The sequence below is a fragment of the Aedes albopictus genome, chromosome 2 (assembly GCF_035046485.1).
Source record: "Aedes albopictus strain Foshan chromosome 2, AalbF5, whole genome shotgun sequence".
NCBI lineage: Eukaryota > Metazoa > Arthropoda > Insecta > Diptera > Culicidae > Aedes > Aedes albopictus.
The window spans coordinates 204880571-204898991 of NC_085137.1; the positions used below are offsets into that span (position 1 = coordinate 204880571).

The 18421-nt window shown below is 37.5% G+C and overlaps 1 protein-coding gene across 1 annotated transcript in view; it reads left to right on the forward strand.

The window, feature by feature from the left end:
- The first annotated feature begins 473 nt into the window (after nucleotides 1–473).
- LOC134283985 (uncharacterized) overlaps nucleotides 474–18421 on the forward strand; it is a 69522-nt gene continuing 51574 nt past the window's right edge. The window contains exon 1 of the mRNA XM_062848526.1: nucleotides 474–934. The gene's annotated coding sequence lies outside the window, so the exon portion shown is untranslated. The remainder of the gene's footprint in view (nucleotides 935–18421) is intronic.

The following is an 18421-nucleotide window of genomic DNA, read 5'->3' on the forward strand; positions in this document are numbered from 1 at the left end:
TCGCAGTTGTGTTTCATTGTTCGCAACAAAAATTCCGCTGAAAATCGATGGTTGAAACACAAAAACACACGAAATGATCATTTTTAGCCATTTCGGCACCCTCCCTGACCCCAGTACAATCCGGAATATCTCCGAAATGGTTCCGGATATTACATGACCATTTGGGTGTAATAAACTTGCACCAATTTATGATCGATTGAGGACGACTTCATAAAAGTTGGGTGAAAATTGACGAAATGCCAGCATTTTGAAAATCAGATGTTGGGGGTCGGGTACGTGAAGGTTAATAGCACCATCAAATGGTCACATGCTATTTTTTGTTGCAGTATTTTCTGTCTGTACTACATTAAAATATTCACCTACAGAAAGTAATCACAAGAAGGATGTTCTTATTAAATACTGTGTTTTATGTACAATTTCAGGTTAACTCCATCGCACGACTTGCTGAACGTGTCCGTTGGTGGTACACCCAATTACACACCCGCGCACCGATTGCCAGCGTCCGTTGATGCGATGCGTGGGGATCAGAAGTGGAGAAAACGTGGCTGCTCTTAAGCCGATTTAGTTAAAAGGATTTGCAACGTTTATTTGTGGTTAGAGTGCGGTGAAAAGGTGCTTATTAAAAAAAGAAGTGAAACCAATAGCAGTAAGAAGACGTCGCCGAATGGAATTGTGTCTTACCAAATGCATAGTCGGTAAAGAATGGTGAATGGTGTGAATGGTTCTAAGGAATTGGCATAAATGTGAATTGAATCTACGTTTCCACAAAGCGCAGCAATTTATTTTAATCGAGTGATGCATTAGCGTGAAGAGATAATTGCGTGCGATAGTTTAAATCGTTCAACGTTGATAGACCAGGAATAAACAAATCAACAAGCATTGCAATTTGGATTAAGATAGTGTCACTCTTGGAATTGTGCAGATGCTAATACAGGTAGGTAAATTTCATGCCAGCAAACCGTGTTATAACAGATTTTATTGCGTGTTACGGAGTTACGGAGTAAAACCAACTAATTTACACGTATAACGAAATTTACGACCGTTCTATAATCCGCTTAACAGACACTTGAACAGAGAGATCCAAGTAGTATGGGCGAAGGACCGTCTTATACAACACGAGTAAAAGCCAGGACTACTTCTTCCTTGACCCACTAAACAACATTCACGTTGTCACCAAATCCTTCGCCTATCCAAAACCACTAAGAAGGCATTGGTTCAGGGAGGGGCTTAGCCAGTTTCTCGAGTGGTCCTTACCATTCCCTTTTCCTCGGAAGGCAGGCAGTGACGATACCACGCCTGCTTTCATCTGCACAGCAAGTATCATGAACTGATACCGCGTGCACAGCGCTAGACCTTCTCATACGTAACTAGCCAGCACACAGAAGGACATGCTGAAATGGGGCCTCCACCTGCCTCGACCGTGCCGGTGACCCTTGCCAACCGCGGGCTTGGATCCGACCCAGAAGACCGATGCCACAGGGCAGCAGGGATTACAGTCCCGGGGGCTGACGGATCACTTCCTCCACCAACCCTCCCCCCTTGCGAGTTAGCCGCGTAGTTGCCGGCTATGAATAGGATGATTAACTCCAATTCATGGTGTCAAGCGACCTATGCCGAGGAATGAGTGACCAAGGGGGTGAAATGATACTGATCATTAACGGAGCCTGTGGGGTACCTGGGCACCCCCCCCACAGTATATCGTCCCTTACCGCGTTAATGCAGGACTCTGGACTGGTGGATCTCCATTCCCGTGCAACTCGTGGGATTAAGTATGAAATCAAATTTATAAAACCCAAATTCAAACAGGTGGTAGTGGTAGCGACTAGGTTAATCCCTTCGCAAGAAGTGGGTTGGCAAGGTCTCCGTTAAGGAGAAGTGAAGAGTCAGGAGCAGGAAGCTGCGCACGCAGCTCCAGCGTGGGAGCTCCGATCTATTCACCGGCTAGCCTGCCGGACGGAGCATGGTTGATAAGGGCCATCGAACAAAAAAGCGATTAGGGAATCGCGACACTTGGGCGGTGGCTTCTATATTCGTCTGTTTTCCACTATAACTCAGTCAAATTTGAACCAATTGACACAACTTTTGGAATGTGGTGAGATAGGGATAGTATCTACCCGTGCACAACATTTCAAGTCAATTGGTTCAAAATTGACTAAGTTATAGTGGCAAACAGACGAATATAGAAGCCACCGCCCAAGTGGCGCGTTACCCTAGCTATCTGCAATAGAGGTGGCTGAGCAGCAGCTTGGCAAGATAATCGACTTTGTGTCCACGAAGTCCAACATAAGCAATGATCTTTAAACAGCCCTGCATGCCGATACCATGCAAGATCACGAGAGACTCGTGAAGACTACAGCAGCGCCAGAACCGGCGAATGCAAAGATTATGAAGTCTACCCAGACGGAGGCCTTCGCTTTCGCAGGAAGCCCAAAAGGTGTGGCGGATGCAACTGCTTTTGATAAGCACTCGCAGAAGCGAGTGAAGCAGCCGTCAGGTGAGGAGCTGTCTGGCGGTGCCCGCAAGGCTTGGCGGATACTAACTGCGAAGGTCGGCAGTAATGCCGGCAAGTCGGATCCCAGCCAGGCGTCCCGGAAAGCTGGGAAGAGTGGGCCTGCCAAAGCAGAAGAAAATAACAAGAGAATAACATATCATGGTATTTATCTTAAATACTACCATACCTTGATATGCCCTTCATTAGGTGGTAATAAGAGACAAAATAACAAAAACGAATACCAAAATTTTGTATAAATAACACCTAGAAAATAACAAGTCTTGTTATTTCAATAATGAATGCAGACCTAAAATTTCAAGTGCTGTATTTGTTATCCCAAAGTTATTGAATAACAAACTAATAACATTTCTTGTTATAAAATGTTCCATTTGTTTGATGATTTCATAATGTAATAGCAAATCTTGTTCTTCGGTTATTTTCACTGCTAAACCAACAAATACTACATCAATACCAAACTCTGCTCAAATACCTTCAACTGTTATTGTGATGTCCTCATAACATTTCGTAGAATAACGCAGCAATAACAATTTTAGGTATTAGAGCGCATGTTGCTCTTCGCATGGTATTTGTAACGTATGCCCTTCTGCTCGGGAAATGCAACTCAACATGAACATGAACTTTCATCTGCGTGTGCTTTCAGTGCAACTCATTTAGACCAAAGTGTAGAAAACCACATTTCGAATGATGTCGCAAGTGCTGCGTGGGTTAGTTTTCTCTAGACTCAAATAAATTGTGGATAACGTCCGCATCTGGATATCTTCACTCTTCACCAGTCTTGTTAACGATCACAGTCTTTGACACCTTTTCGTCGATATTCGGCTGCCTTTGTCTCCAACATTCGCAACACAAGCGATCAAACTACTGTACGGAACAAAAATGTCGAATAAATGCGCTTGACCACGATTGCGTCTTCGGGAGATGGTTCGGTTTTTGTTATTGCTGTCTTTCCCATATAGAGAGATGTTTTGGATAAATGTATGTGTTTTAATCAATTTATCACACACGAATAAACTAATATTATATCAATCCTAATCAAAATTGGCTGAAATCTTTCAAAAAGCTGGAATTAGAGAAATGTCATCGTGTCAGACAATGATGATTTGATCCACTTTTTTGTTTATTGATCTTCGTTCTGCCGCTCGTGTTGTGTGTAAGGGGTAGCGGTCGCGCTCGAATGAAACAAAGTAAGCTGACACCCGACCGCGGCAACGAAACGAAGGTAGTGAAAAGTGTCGAATGTTTACAAGCCTGCTCTTCACATACTGACGACCTTCATTCGATATCACTGCGCACCAGAAGTCATCACGTACTGAGACCATCTTCATGGCGAATGCCCATGACACGTAATTTCTCCGTCTATTTAGCTTTTCGACCGTTAGGAGTACGCTGCCATATACCACCAGTCGCACGAACCACGAACCACTTGGATCTAACGTACCTCCTGTTCTTGATAAAGACAGAACTACGCCGGAACTGGCATTTCTAGATCCTTTGCTGTCAGAGTCTGCGATCATCTTCACAATAACTAATGTTTATTATTACACATCTTCAGAGCTTAGTGTTTTCGTTATAATCAACGCTCTGAGGCCGTAAAACACGTCTGCTCTGTTTGAGCGTTGGAGAGTGAATGAAAAGTTTTATTTTTTGCCCTAACTAACTAAGACCTGAAGAACATATGGTCAAATATTTGACAAGAAAAGAACTCAAAAAACAACATAAGTTTGACATCAAAGAATAGTCGATCGAGTCAAACAAGATGTTTGAGCATAGGTTTCTTTTTGGACAAATATTTAACCCTGTGTACTAACAGCTTAACGATAGCTAAGGTCTTGGTATTGGGTTTCTCATTAATGTTTAGACTACTGTGATAATTTGAGAATCCACTGAATCATCATTTCCCAGCAAAATTTCACACTAATTAAACTTATTTTGTTTACCTGTTGTGCATGCGACGCCCCTGTATTGAACTCAACCGAACTTGTGCATGCCAGCCGCTGCGAAGTCGTGTGCGAAATTCGACTGTGATGATAATGAATTTCGGCCGAGTCTAAATGGGTGCAAATGTCGCAATACTAACAAAATCTTTTCCTATCTTTATAACGAAAAAGATAGACATGGCCGACAATGGAGGTTTTCAGCTTTTTTCTATCCTTACCTCCAAGGATAACTGTGCTCTCCCAAATAACTATCTATTTCACGCGAAAAAATCCTTTTTGATAAACGTGAACAAACAAACGCAAATATGAAAACAGACAAATATACACCGTGAACTGGAACTAGTTCCAGCTGTCAATATAGGCGTTCTAAGGACTGTTCATTTTATAAAGAGGACACCTTATTTGTGTGATATCTTTTTTATTTTTCAATAAAATCATTATCGGCTTTTTGCATGAATTTCCATAGCTATTCTACAGTGTAGGAAAAATATAACATTATACAAATTGTCCTTAGTTATGGAACTGAAGCGGTTTTCGTTAAAACTCAATAAAACCCCATTTCTCAAAATTCTACACAACTTTCCACATACATAACTTTAAAATTTTCATGAACTTTTCAATGTGTTGGGATCTAATACTATTCTTCTAAAGGTAGAGTGTAATAGTTGGTCAGTAATAATGCACCAAGCATTATACAGCTTGATATAGTGAGTTGCCTTGTTATCAATGAAATCGATAAAAAAATACTAATTTAAGTCCAGTGATGCAATAACACTACGGAATCAGTTCAAAATTTGTCCAGTATAGAAGAGAATCGCATTTTAAATGATACCAAAGAAAAATATGCTTTAAAGTACATTCTTCATCATAAATTTAATACTTAATGATGACCATAATGAAAAATTGCATACTTTTTGCTCCATAAATGCAAGTTTTTGATTCTAGAGAAGCTTATTATTATTTATTTTCAGCAAGGTCTGACCCTATGTGATTATATACCTTATTTGAAAATAACTACAATTTTTATTTTCGACATCATTGTTAAGTTGTATTTGCAATAGAGTACATCGTTATTTAGAAGAACCTTCAAAGAACGAAGCGGTTTTATCTCTGGTAACTGCCATGAAGCACAGTAACCAAGCCAACAATGCTATCAAGAAGCGGTTTTCTGCATTTGAAATTGCATTATAAGTACTTTCCATTTCCAAGATCAATTGAAAACATTCAAAATTTAATATTTTTATACATTTTTGTTTAACAAATAAATTTTATTCCGAAAATCGAGTCCAACTTGTAAATTTAATATCTCAGCAACCATTATTCCGATTAGGTTTATATTTTGCCAGAATATGTATCACTCAAACTGCTGCAGCATGGCAAACACTTTAATGCAATTAAAAACGATACTCCGATGTTTAACAAAAATTTTGTGTTTATCTTTAGTTTTTGGGAATTGAAAAATTGATCTCTCGAAACACTTTGCCACATTTCTATGAGGTTCAATAATTTTAACCCAATTTATTTATTGTTATTATCTGCTAATATAATGTACTGAACAACTAACCAAGGCTGCTCAAATTTGAACTACGCGTTTTCTTTTTATAGCCTTGCAAAGTTGTCCTCTTCATAAAATGAACAGTCCTTAAAAACCGTGACATCTAGTTCACGGTGTACATTTCTTATCGTTGTTATCGTTGCTATACATAGTTCCCGTTTATTCCCGTTGCCGTGACTGAGAGTGCACGTATATCGGAACGGATTTTTTTTGCGTGATGTAATTTAAATAAGATTTTTAAAGTCTTAAAAAAAATCACTGAAATATGTGAATTGCAAGCTACAAAAGACAAACGACTTATTAACCTTCCGTAACTCGCGCGGTAGACTACCTGCGTCAGCACCACGCTAATGCTGAGTACAAAAAGTGATACTTTTTCAACGTGTTGTACAAAATACAACAGCGCGATCGCTCGAGGGTTAAGCTAATTATTAAGCTGTGTTTAGTAAATTCAGTTGGGTTACAGAAAACACGAAGGTTTGGGTCTACTCATCCACTTGTGGTGTGTACTGCTAACCCTCCGGTTCAGGGCTGCATACTAAAACACACTAAAATCATGCTTGGAAATTGAATACCCACTTTAAAATCAACACTTTATTACTCCCCACTGGTTTTATGAGAAATTAAAAGTTTTATTTTTCATAACTGGAATGCAGCCGAAGCCGAAGCTGGGTGCCACACGCATGATACCACGCACAAGACTCGAACCGTGTGTGTCCAATGTCCACCGTAAGAGAATGTGGTGGGTAGGACGTACCGGTCCAATTCCAACCGAGACTTGTCGAAATGAGTTTTTCGACTGCGACTGCCGTGCGAGCTGCGACACGATGGTCATTGGTTGGTTTATCGATTGCAACTGCAATCGGCCGGCCAATAGACCACCCAAGTTGAGTGCGGGCGATAAATTGAAACTATTATTTTTAATGTGTTTTGATAAATGTGCTGCCGGATTAAAACAATCCTCAAGTGGTAATGAAGTATGGAAGTTTATGTCGGTTTGAAGCTGGGTCTTGGTTTTTGAACGAGGGGTCAATGTTGTTTACTTTGTGTAAACTATCAACTCAATCAGTACGGACAACCTGACTCAATAGTTGAATCTGCTTAGGGTTTCAAGTGTGAGAACAACTGAGAACCTTTCTAATTTAGTTTACATGTAGTTTTCAGGTATTTTGATATTAGTTTTTATCAATATCGTAGGTGAGCTTGTTTTAAATATTGGTTACATATTCGAGCTCTTATGTACTTCCCAAGTAACACCATTAGTTGTATAACTGTTGAAAATTTACCTTTCTAGCTTAGTCCATTGTATTTTTCTTGTATTATCTACGTTATATTGAACACTTATATCATCAAAACAGCGCAAAAAATGGCGGCTTATAAAACATCTTTCAAAATGTAGGGCGATGTATTCTATTACGCTTATAGTACTAATAGATACGCTATATCAAACTTGAAAATATTTATTTGTTATTCCAAAGTTAATCGTCGATGGAAAAAACTTGCAAACAACTAATATAATACAAACACAATCAGTGGTTGTAGTTCAGCTATTTCTAGTTGATATAACTTGCATATAACATTTACATTACAGATTCATTGCAAAGGTTGAAATTAATATTTTCGGTTTGTGATAAAACTCACATAAACCATTAATTAAACAATCAGTGAGTTCAGAATGTGATGCGTCGCAAATGTCAGAAAAAAAAACAAGAGAAATACTATATTCAAAAATACAACCTCAATCCGAGAAATGGTTTCCATGGAATAATGTCAATAGACGTCCATCACATGAACACATCATGAAAATAATCTGATTATAAATTATGCAGTTTAGTCATAGTCAGTGAAGGAAAAGAACTGTTTCACCTGCGGCTCAAGATTTATGGTGAAAGCATTGATTTTACTCTCCCATTTTGCATGCGCCTCCGAGTTGAAATAAAAATGCATCATAAACAAATCAAATGGTGCTGCTTTGTGAGATTTTTTTCCAATGCCACATCAAGAAACATCATGGCTAATTTTCAGTCGAGCGTACAGCGCCGTTCAAAAAAAAAAAAAATAAACCGTGATTTAAAATTCAACAATAATTATATTTCAGCATATGACTCTTCTAATCGTTGTTACTTTTGTTCCAAAAGAGATTCGTTAAATCTTATACTGAAACAAAATTCTTTTTTGTAGCATAATAAAAAAAATCGGTGAAATTAGATGACAGTTTTATCATTTTGTTTATTGTGTATCAATATTTTCACCCGGCACTATAACCTGAATACTTTTTAGGTGAATGAAAACTTCGATTTAAGAAGAAGTTCAAATAACGTTAAAATTACATCTCCACAAAGTTGCTGGCAATAAGCGGTGAAACAAGTTAGATTAGCGCTAAAAATAAGTTATAGTTGAGCATTTTCAACATACAACAGAAAGAAATACTTCGTGCAACGCCAAAATAACTACAATACAACTTATTCCTCAACGAATCCAAATCTGTCAAACGTCAAAACATTGACGTAAACAATCGCGCAGGTTTGCTATTTTCTAGGATCTCGCATTATCTATATATATAAAAATGAGTTTGAATCCCCTTTGAGGCAACAAAACTCACGAACGGCTGAACCGATCAGGATGACTCTTGCACGGTACGATTCGTATTCGCTGTGGCTGTGTTTATAAGTAGTAAAAGTTGTGAAAATTATTCAAAAAAGTAAGAAAATTGATAAAAACCTGATTTTTTATGAACTGGGAAGAAATTTGATCGGAATGAAACCAATCTAGAGTGCCGTGCTTAAAAATTGTCAAACCACCACAAATACTTGGCAAGACAAAGTTTGCCGGGACAGCTAGTATTTTATAAATTTCGTGAGAAGATTGATATGATCCTCAAGCTAAAAGCTTATTGTTGAGTACAAATATTTCATTGTTTAAGGTAAGGCGAGTACATTGAGCGATTTTGCGTCTTATAGTGTTTTTCCTACATATAGAACAGCACACACAGCCCGCGTTGAGTTTTGGAATGTGTTCAGGGTAGGTTGTTCAATGTTCTTCAAGCAAAAGGATAATAGCAGATAGAACAGGGATGGGAAAGTGGTCCGGACAAAATAGCAGAAGTTTTATGGATGCGTGATTCCACCTTCTATCTCACATTTCATCCTTGGTGCGTTGATCCTGTTAGAATTCAACTAGTACTCGGAGCCAACTCTTTCCATCGTCAGTCCAATAATAGATATCCTAATAGGTCCAATAATAGGTATCCACGGTTTCGTGCACGGTTTCGACGTGTTTCTATGCAAGAAAGGCGGGAAACTGCATGTTAAAAATCGGAACAGCAAGTGTTGTATAATTGTTCAATTATTGTATTTCACACTTGCTTTGAGGCGATTCCATGTTTTGTTCTGCATGTTATCGGATAACATAGTTACAGCTTGTTTTCTGTGCAAGATGTTTTATATTTCACTTATAATACTTTTATAATCCATCTTTTGAGATTTTAATTTTTGAAGATGTTTTCTGTGTTACTTGGGTTCTTATAAACCAAGTACTTCTAATGTCTTTGTCAAACAAATAACATAACACATCAACTTGATCGCCATCATACTAATCGCGATGAAAGAATGAATGATACCGATACCTGACAAATCGTTGCTTAAGGTGTCATAATGCATCACCAAGCTCTCACATACGAATCATTGACTTTTTGCTTTTCAATGATTGTTTGCCTCGCGTTTTTGAAGTGATAAAAAACAGTCAATCTCGCAGTCATGCAGCAGAAAAAGTATCATCGCAATCACTACGAGTGAGCAAATAGGATGATACTTTTTCATACGACTATTCGCTTTAGTGGCCGAGAATAATCACTTTGAAATTTCGATCCAAATATCCAACATGGCTGCCGATGCTGATGATGCCGTAAAAAGCCTTAAGCTTCAGAGCTTTTGCATTCTGTTTCTTGAAACAAGCGCTCGATTGCACTGGTACAACCGGTCGTCTCGCGACAACGTTGAGAAGAAAGTTATACCTACCTCAATATCATTTATTTCGCAAAAGTCGTAGGCCGAGACTCTAAGGAAGACGTGCAATTAAATAATATTCATTAGGTACTGACCATTTACATTTACACACATGAGCCTGATTGTAACTAGCAGACTGCGGGGCCCCGATCGGAATGGCATAACAAAATTATATCAATTATAGCACTGTTATATCAATAATCGATTTTTTACCTCCCCGCTATTGGGGAAATTAAACCACTGCGTCGTAAAAGCTGAACTTTTGTGGTACCTTCAAGCGCCAGTCACCGTGGGGGCTCCATTCACCATGTGCCTTCCCGAGCAAAAGAAAATATCAACAGCATAATAAAATATGTTATTTTGGCATAATAACTGTATAATGAAGTCAGTAATTTATATGTTATCAACATATCTTATGATGTTATAAACTTGTCCGTCGTAAGCGGCAAAATAACAAAAATCATAAAAAAAATTGCCCTGGAAGATCAATTTAATAGCAAGTTTTATAAGATCAATAACTTCTTAACAACAATGAATTTTGCAGTGAATTTGAGAACATGTTATTGTTGTGTTATAGTTCAATAATAAAACTTGGTCGACAACAAAGTATATTATAGAAATGTTCTGTAGTGGATCAATCTCAATAATTTCATCATAACAAAATAAGATTGCCCAGCAAAACATGTTATAAAGAAGTAATACTTTGGTAAGTTTATAATAACAAATTATGATATAATAACAGGTTGTGTGTTTCTTTTGTTATGTATTTGATATTCTCCTCTGCTCGGGTTCGAATATTTTTCATTATTTCCATATTACGATTGAATGGTATGAAAATTTCCTTCAATTTCACAAATACAACACTAATGAATTGTTACCATGTCAAAACACTCATTATAAACTTTTGAAAGTACCATTTAACACTAAAGTGTGTTTAGAGTAATGCGGGGCAAAAGTTCGCACGTAACAGACTTCACAAAATAACTATTAAACGAAAAGAAAACAATATCTATCGTTTTTCTTCGTTAAACGGGTACCTATCATGTTGCCTTCAAAACGTAGTACTTATTTTTTTCGCGTTGCTTTTGTAGTTTTAGTAATACAATTTTTTATACAAGTACTTCAATGCGAACTTTTGCCCCATAGTGGGGGTAAAAGTTCGCATTATGCGGGGCAAAAGTTCGCACCTTGTACTGTGTAGTTTATAGGTGGGATGTTCATTTATTTCATGTTAATTCATGTTCGTCTTTTCACTCTAGCCATGAAATCTGTTTCTTTTTGTTCTTAGCATTACGGCCCAACTGTAATACGACCTTGTGTTCAGCTTTTGTATAGAATGTGTTATATGAAGACTTCAAAAACTATGAACTAAGAGCTGTCTTTTCCAGCGTTACTGAAGTTGTCAAAACACATTGTGGGGTAATCACAGACGTAACACAAAATACATGGAAAAAAATCAAATATGCAGCAAAACTGTTGAACGGGACCGTAATCGAATCTTTTCCCTGTCAGTATGGTGATGAATTATAACTGTGAATTTACAAACTAAGCTATTAAAGACCCCGATAAAGAAGATGAACATAAGACCTTCAGAAACATACGAAAATACACGACGAGGATGACGAAGAAAATGTTTTAAAATGTTTTTTTGCCATTTTTCACTCTTGATTTAAATGGGTGAACATAATGTTCTAAACTCTTCGGGAACTTGGAAACTAAATTTGGAATTTTTCATCCCCCAAGAGTAAACAAAACAACCACTACCGCAATCTGCAGGCCAACACTGGAAGCTCGCCCCGTTTACTAGTTCAAATTTAGATTACAAATGGTTCAACTTAAAATAACATTCTTCATGTAAGAATTACTTAAATTTGATAATTTAATGTCAAATATAGCGGAACATTATTCGGTTGGTCGATTCTACGATAAATAAGCTTTCATTTGACGTGTTCACATATCGCGTGTGATATAATGCATGAGCTGTACGAGTGCACCTAAAATGCGCTTTCTCAGGGGGGAAATGGGTGAAATCGCAGTGATTTTTCTATTGGCTGTTTTCCATGACAAAAACGCTTTTTTCAATGCTTTTGAAGTCCATGTTATCAGGTTATATTACGGAAAGCTGTTTAACATCTTTTTCGGGACAATATTTGCCTAAAAAGTACGTCGTTTTAATGAATTTCGTAATGGTTCAAATTAAGATTACAATTTGACTAGTTCAAAGTTTGATTTTTTACCCTATTATTATTTTTTTTTATCTGTTTTAACGAGATTTTTAGCCCTAGGCCAGTTCTTCTCGGGACCCACGCTTTACTTCCCTTCCGAAGGAAGAACTCACATTTTTGCGAGTTTGTCGGTAGTGGGATTCGATCCCAGGTCCTCGGCGTGATAGTCAAGTGTTCTAACCATCACACCAGGTCCGCTCCAATACACATATTATACATATATAGTAGTTTCTATACGAAATCATCATTGCTTCATAGATTCTGTAATTATATTGATGTGCTAGATTCAGAAATCTAGTGCGAACTTTTGCCCCATTGTCGAGGTTTTAACAATGTCTCTTTCCGCAAGAAACACTAGTATTTTATTGTTTATCCGAGTGCACCTTGCGAACTACTATGGAATAACAATTCTCCGACATCAAGAGGTTATGAGATTCTTCTTCTTCCTGTTACTATAAATTCTTATTCCAAAAGGTCCAAAAATTCTATCAAAATACCTAGAAACATATTTTTTTTCGCATAACTCTTGCAAACCATAACGAATTCGTTCCATTTTTTATTGACGAGTAACTGACCTGATTACGTATCGAACCCATACAGATTTGTTTGGATTCTTAACTCGTGCTCAGAAAAAGACCCACTGCGAACTTTTGCCCCGTACGAATTTTTTAACAAAATTGAATAAAATTTCTGACACACGGTGAATGGGTCCCTACTACCACGGTGAATGGTGACCTACCACGGAATCAGGCGACCTTACTACCCTATACTAATTGTACTATATGTATCACTAAATTTTGTGAGAAAATTTCTACTTTTGTGGATACATATTACTTTAATTTTAACCTCTAATGAAAGCAGTTAACAGCGGCACCAACAATGTTTATAAGATTGGTAACAAATGACAGCCCTTATTCGCCCCAAATCCGTTTAGATCCACGGTGACCGGTGACTTGACGGTATGTCTCGTTTTGATATTCGCATTAATTAACATATGTCAAGTTATCAATCTATGCAACGAAGCGTGTTCTTCCAGCTAGGTGCAATGAAATTTATAAACTTTAAGACCTTCCCAGATTCTGCCGACCAGATCTCACTGGGTTGCAAGCAGTCACTATTTAGAAATATTTGCCTTCGCGTGTATAAAGCACCATAACTGAACAGCAGATGTTCCAAGGTATTACGCGTCGTGTTCAGAAACAACAGATATAACTTTGAATATGGCCATTATTTTTCAAGTGATACCTGCTCGGGCTGTGTCCAGTTACGATCGATCATCGATCGATAGCTATAACAACGTTTGTTATGTTTAGATATATTTTATGGAATTAGTCTGGAAATATGTTTGTGATACCATAACTATAACAAGGTCAGCTGTAATCAATTCAAATGTAGAAAGTTTCAAAATCGACCCAATTTTCTCCGATTTGTTGTAATTTTGTCAATCATCGTAAAAATAATCCTAAAACAGTTCCTAGAACTTGACATCTGTAGAATTTTTTGATATGCTCAGCTAAAAATAGGCAAAATGCTCACTTAAACCCCTGTCGCAGTGCTGAAAATGTCATTTCGACATATCTAATGAATGAATCCAGCTCATTTTAGAAGCTCAATCTGAGAATATGGTATATGAAAAACTTGTGCGGCTAGACCAGTTCTACAAGAACGTCACGGAAAAATTTGCATTTTTAAAAATATTTAGAGTAAATCAGGCCAAACATTTCAGTGGGTCCTATCTGCATTTGAGAGGCTCTCTTTGTTCACTTTCTCTTTTAATTATTGCAATGTAATGGTACACTTTTCTATTTTTGCACTATTTTTGCAGTACAAATCAAAAGACGATTGTTTTAACCATAGTTCAATGCAATGAGACAATCATAATACAAATAAACAGCTGAGATATTAACGAAAGAGAGGGAAACCAAAGAGAGCCTCTCTTCTGCAGATAGAACCTTTAGACATGTTTGGCCTGAAATGTCACGGGCTACCTTGGGCCTTTTTAGACTGCGAATCTCCCGTTGTGCAAGATCCTGGTTCTTCTGGTCGCTTTGTACGGCTTGAACTCGGTGGTAAACTGGAAAACGGTATCTTGTGGTGTCACATGAACTATGAATTGTACCAAGTATATAACGTGGTGGATATTTATAGTGAAGTAAATACAGGCGGCGATGGGATGGGCTGGGCACGTAACTCGTAGGCCGGAGGAATGACAAGCTCAAACCATATTCAATAGAGAACCATGTAGAAGCTGTCGGTTTCGTTACAGACCGCGCACACGTTGGCTGTTTCCAGCTGAGGAGAACCTAATGACTCTAAACGTTCAGGGTGACTGGAAGCGATTGGCCCAGGACCAAAACCAGTAGTGGAGGCCAATGTTTCATTGGCGTAGACTCACCGCTACGAGTAATAGCTCATCAAGTAACAAGTAAGTTTTTTAACGCCGGCTAATGTTATAACAAATTTTATTATGATATTATCTTTGAAATAATTACTCCGTCGGTAATAATTTTGTTATTTCTTTCTGATCGGGGTGGTGCTGCTGAAAACCGGTGATCAAACGTTACTTAATGGCGAGAGTATGCGAAGAATATTTATTTAATGTCACCACATTGGACCTGCAACTGGTGTGGGCGATCTACTAACCAAAGATAAGAAAGTAATCTTTGAAGAGGATTCTACCTTCGTTAATGGATCGCCAATGAAGTCAATTCAATTTAATAAAAATCCAATTAGTCAACAAGTTTCAACGATTACTGATGGGCTCAACGTGTGCATTTGCCGCTAGCTGTAAACCAATCAGGTGTGAATCTTGTTTGTTTTCATTTAATGTAAATAGTCATTCCGCCCGTGAGCGGAAAATTAATGGCCATGAATGTGGGTAACAAGACCACAGACTGTCTAGATTCTAGCGGTTTATTGCGGGATTTGCAGTTGACTGGAATAGGCAGTTTTGAAAAACGAGTAACTCAATTATACGAATGTGGTGATAAATGACATTCTAGGCAGCCACCGATGGTGGCATAATAACCGGTTGGCAGCTGACGAAGGAATTGGATCACACCATTTCTGCGGCCTCGAATACCCAGAACAGAAGCTTTCGATCAAGTAGGGTACGTGAACCAATAAAATAAAAGTGTAGATAACTTTGGTTTCCATGAGCAACCTGAAACCATTAAATTGAATGAGAAACACATTTTTCTGTCGATTTTCGACCGCTACTGTTATACACACTTATTTCTGAATTGCCTGTTCGGTACTTTTTTGACGAGATTATAACAGCAGTACGATCTCGGTAGTTTCGGTAATCGATTTTACTGAGGCTCAGTAAAACAACTGTCAAAATCGTATGGAAAAGGTAAACAATGCATTTTTGCTGAACGAGTTCGGTGCTCAGCAGTTTTAATCTCGTCAAAAAATTACCGAACTCGGTAATCAAAATTAAGTGTGTACACTCATTGATCGCGATCGCGATTTTTTCCTCAAGCTAATTGAAATAATTTTCACCGCTGTAACACCGCACCGTCTTCAGTTATTTTTGCTTGGAATTTGATCCAGCCTTGGAACAGAATGACCTCTCGCATTCACAAATTATCCAACCAGAGGAGAGGTACCTAGGTACACATCAGAACTGTTTCCATGGTTCATTGGACGGACCGACGACGTACGCGGTCAAAACGTGTCGGCAGCTCATTCTGATGTTGTAAATTTTAGATCTTTTTCTTGCCTCTTTTGTTGTTTACCTATGCCGAAACTTCCGTTCCGTAGCAAATCTGGTAATCTCTTCATCGATTTCGATTTCATAACAATTATCAACGGTGTGCGTTGGCTGGCTGGATATCTGCCTAATATGGCTACATCTTCTAGGTATTTAGGGATGGCCAAAATATTTGGGATAGGCAACTTAGGCTATAACTTTTCATAGAGCGCATCAAAAAATCTCAAATTTTGACTGTTTGTCAACCTATTATACGTGCATCATTGGTACAAATTTGGGCTCGCTTGATTATTCTTTCGCAAAGTTAGAACCGTTCAGATGAAACACTATTTTTTAGACAACTAATTTTTGAGCTGCATATCTCGGACACCAGTGAACCGAATTGAATGAAATTTTGAACGTACACTAACAATATATAAATGCTTCACAAACCATTAAAACATAAGTCATTTTTGAACGTTCAAAAAAGTTATCAAGGATTGACACTTTTTAGATTTTTCTCGAAAAAATGTAATTTTTTTACATCAATGTCAATAAATTTTAGTGTTGATATCTAAAGATTTTCCAGTTCTGTTCTCAAGTTATCTCTAATCAAATATATTTGAGCCTATTTAGATTAAAGCAAGAACAAATTTATCAATTGTTGTGTGGTATTGTAAATTTGACTTATTTTCCTCTGTATGGGTAAAAATTTCAACTCGGTATAACTTAATTCGTCGTGAGAAAATATTGCATTTTATAACGTCATGTTAGTTATAATTATGTTGTTGATAAACGTTAAAAATTTAATTCAATTCGGTTCACTGGTTTCCTAGGTATGACAGTTTAAAAATTAGTTGTCTAAATAATAGTGTTTCAACCAAATGGATCTAACTTCGTCGAAAAATAATCAATCGTGCCCAAATTTGTACCAATGATGCACATATAATAGGTTGACAAACAGTCAAAATTTGAGATTTTTTGATGCACTCTAAGAAAAGTTACAGCATGTTGATTTTTTTGTGGGATGAAACAAGTTGCCTATCCTAAACATTTTGGCCACCCCCTGTATCTACCGCCATACGAGCTCGATCGAAGGAGTTGGGGTTCTGCGGAAAAGCATTCAAAAGGGAAACGACAAATTCGGCGTCGGGAGTAAGATTACAGATGAAGTGTACGCTGTAAATACTGTAGAGTTGAGTCTCCTGTAATTTATCGGATTTCTTGCATTCGATCGTGTTGATTTATTCCTTGAATTGTTAAGCGTAGCTTAAGTTAACTTTCACTAAAAAAATAATCATCTCATTCGTTAAAAAAACGAAAAACCAACCTTAAGGTTGATGTCAGATCAGAGCGTAATAGGAGACCTAACTGTACATAGCCTAGCGGCGGCACGAAGAGCCTCAATTCATCTCCTCGAAAACACGAAAAAGAAATCAATTTCTATCGACGGACGGGCGGCGTTAATGGCTTCCGGTTAGTGCGTTCAAAGCGTGGAAGTGTGGTGTTGTTGCTTCGAGGGCTAAAATCTTGCAACGAATTGGTCGCCCAGCTTCTTTTAATCCCAATGCCAGGGTACAATTAGTTTTTTTTCTTCTTAAAAGCATTAACCATCAAGAACACTTTCCGTTCAAACCAGATGAGTTCGCATTTTTTTTTATTGGCGATTCTGTTGTCTTCGTGGTTACAAAAGGATGAAAGCTGTTGAGACTTTGAAATTTACTTATGGTTTTTTGAACTTGAAAGAACAGTTGCTTATGCCTTACCAGTTTGAATCTTCGTTAGATGATTTAAATGTAAATAAATGTAATATGTCTATTTGGCCCTGTCATCTTTTTCATAAATGTTCTCTGATTCTCAAGTCAACCCCCATATTTTGATTAGCATACAAAACGAAAGCAACTGGTCAAAATTTCAGCCAAAATTTATTAATTTCAGTTATTGAAATAAAGCGGTTCCGTAATCCGGGGTCAAATTGATCACTATAAAACAACTTTTGCAGATAACATCAGTGCCAATTCAAATATTGCCAAAAGAATTTCTGTAAAACCAGTACCCTGTGGATCTCCATCGATCCATGTGACCTATTTTGTGACAGAATTTTGTTCAACAAATTTAAACTTTAAGTTGAATAAATCCAAATATCAAAAATTGGAAATACCACTTTGGGGCGAGATTGATCAGTATACAATTAAGCATCGGTTGGAAAGGAAAGATTCCTTTAGAAATTCGTCTAGATTATAGGAGTCTTTATTCAGAAATTTTCCCATGGATTTCTAAAGAAACTGCTTCAGAAATTCCTTCAGAAATACTTCCGTTTTCTCCGAAATTCCAGAAATTCATTCAAAATATTCTTCAGAAATTCCTTCAAAATATTCTTATAAAATTCCTTCAAAAAAAAAAACTTTTGGTTTTCACAACGTCTTCTTAAAATTCCTTCAGAAACTGTGGAATTGTTTCACGGTTCTTTCAAATAACCTTCCAATGGATCATT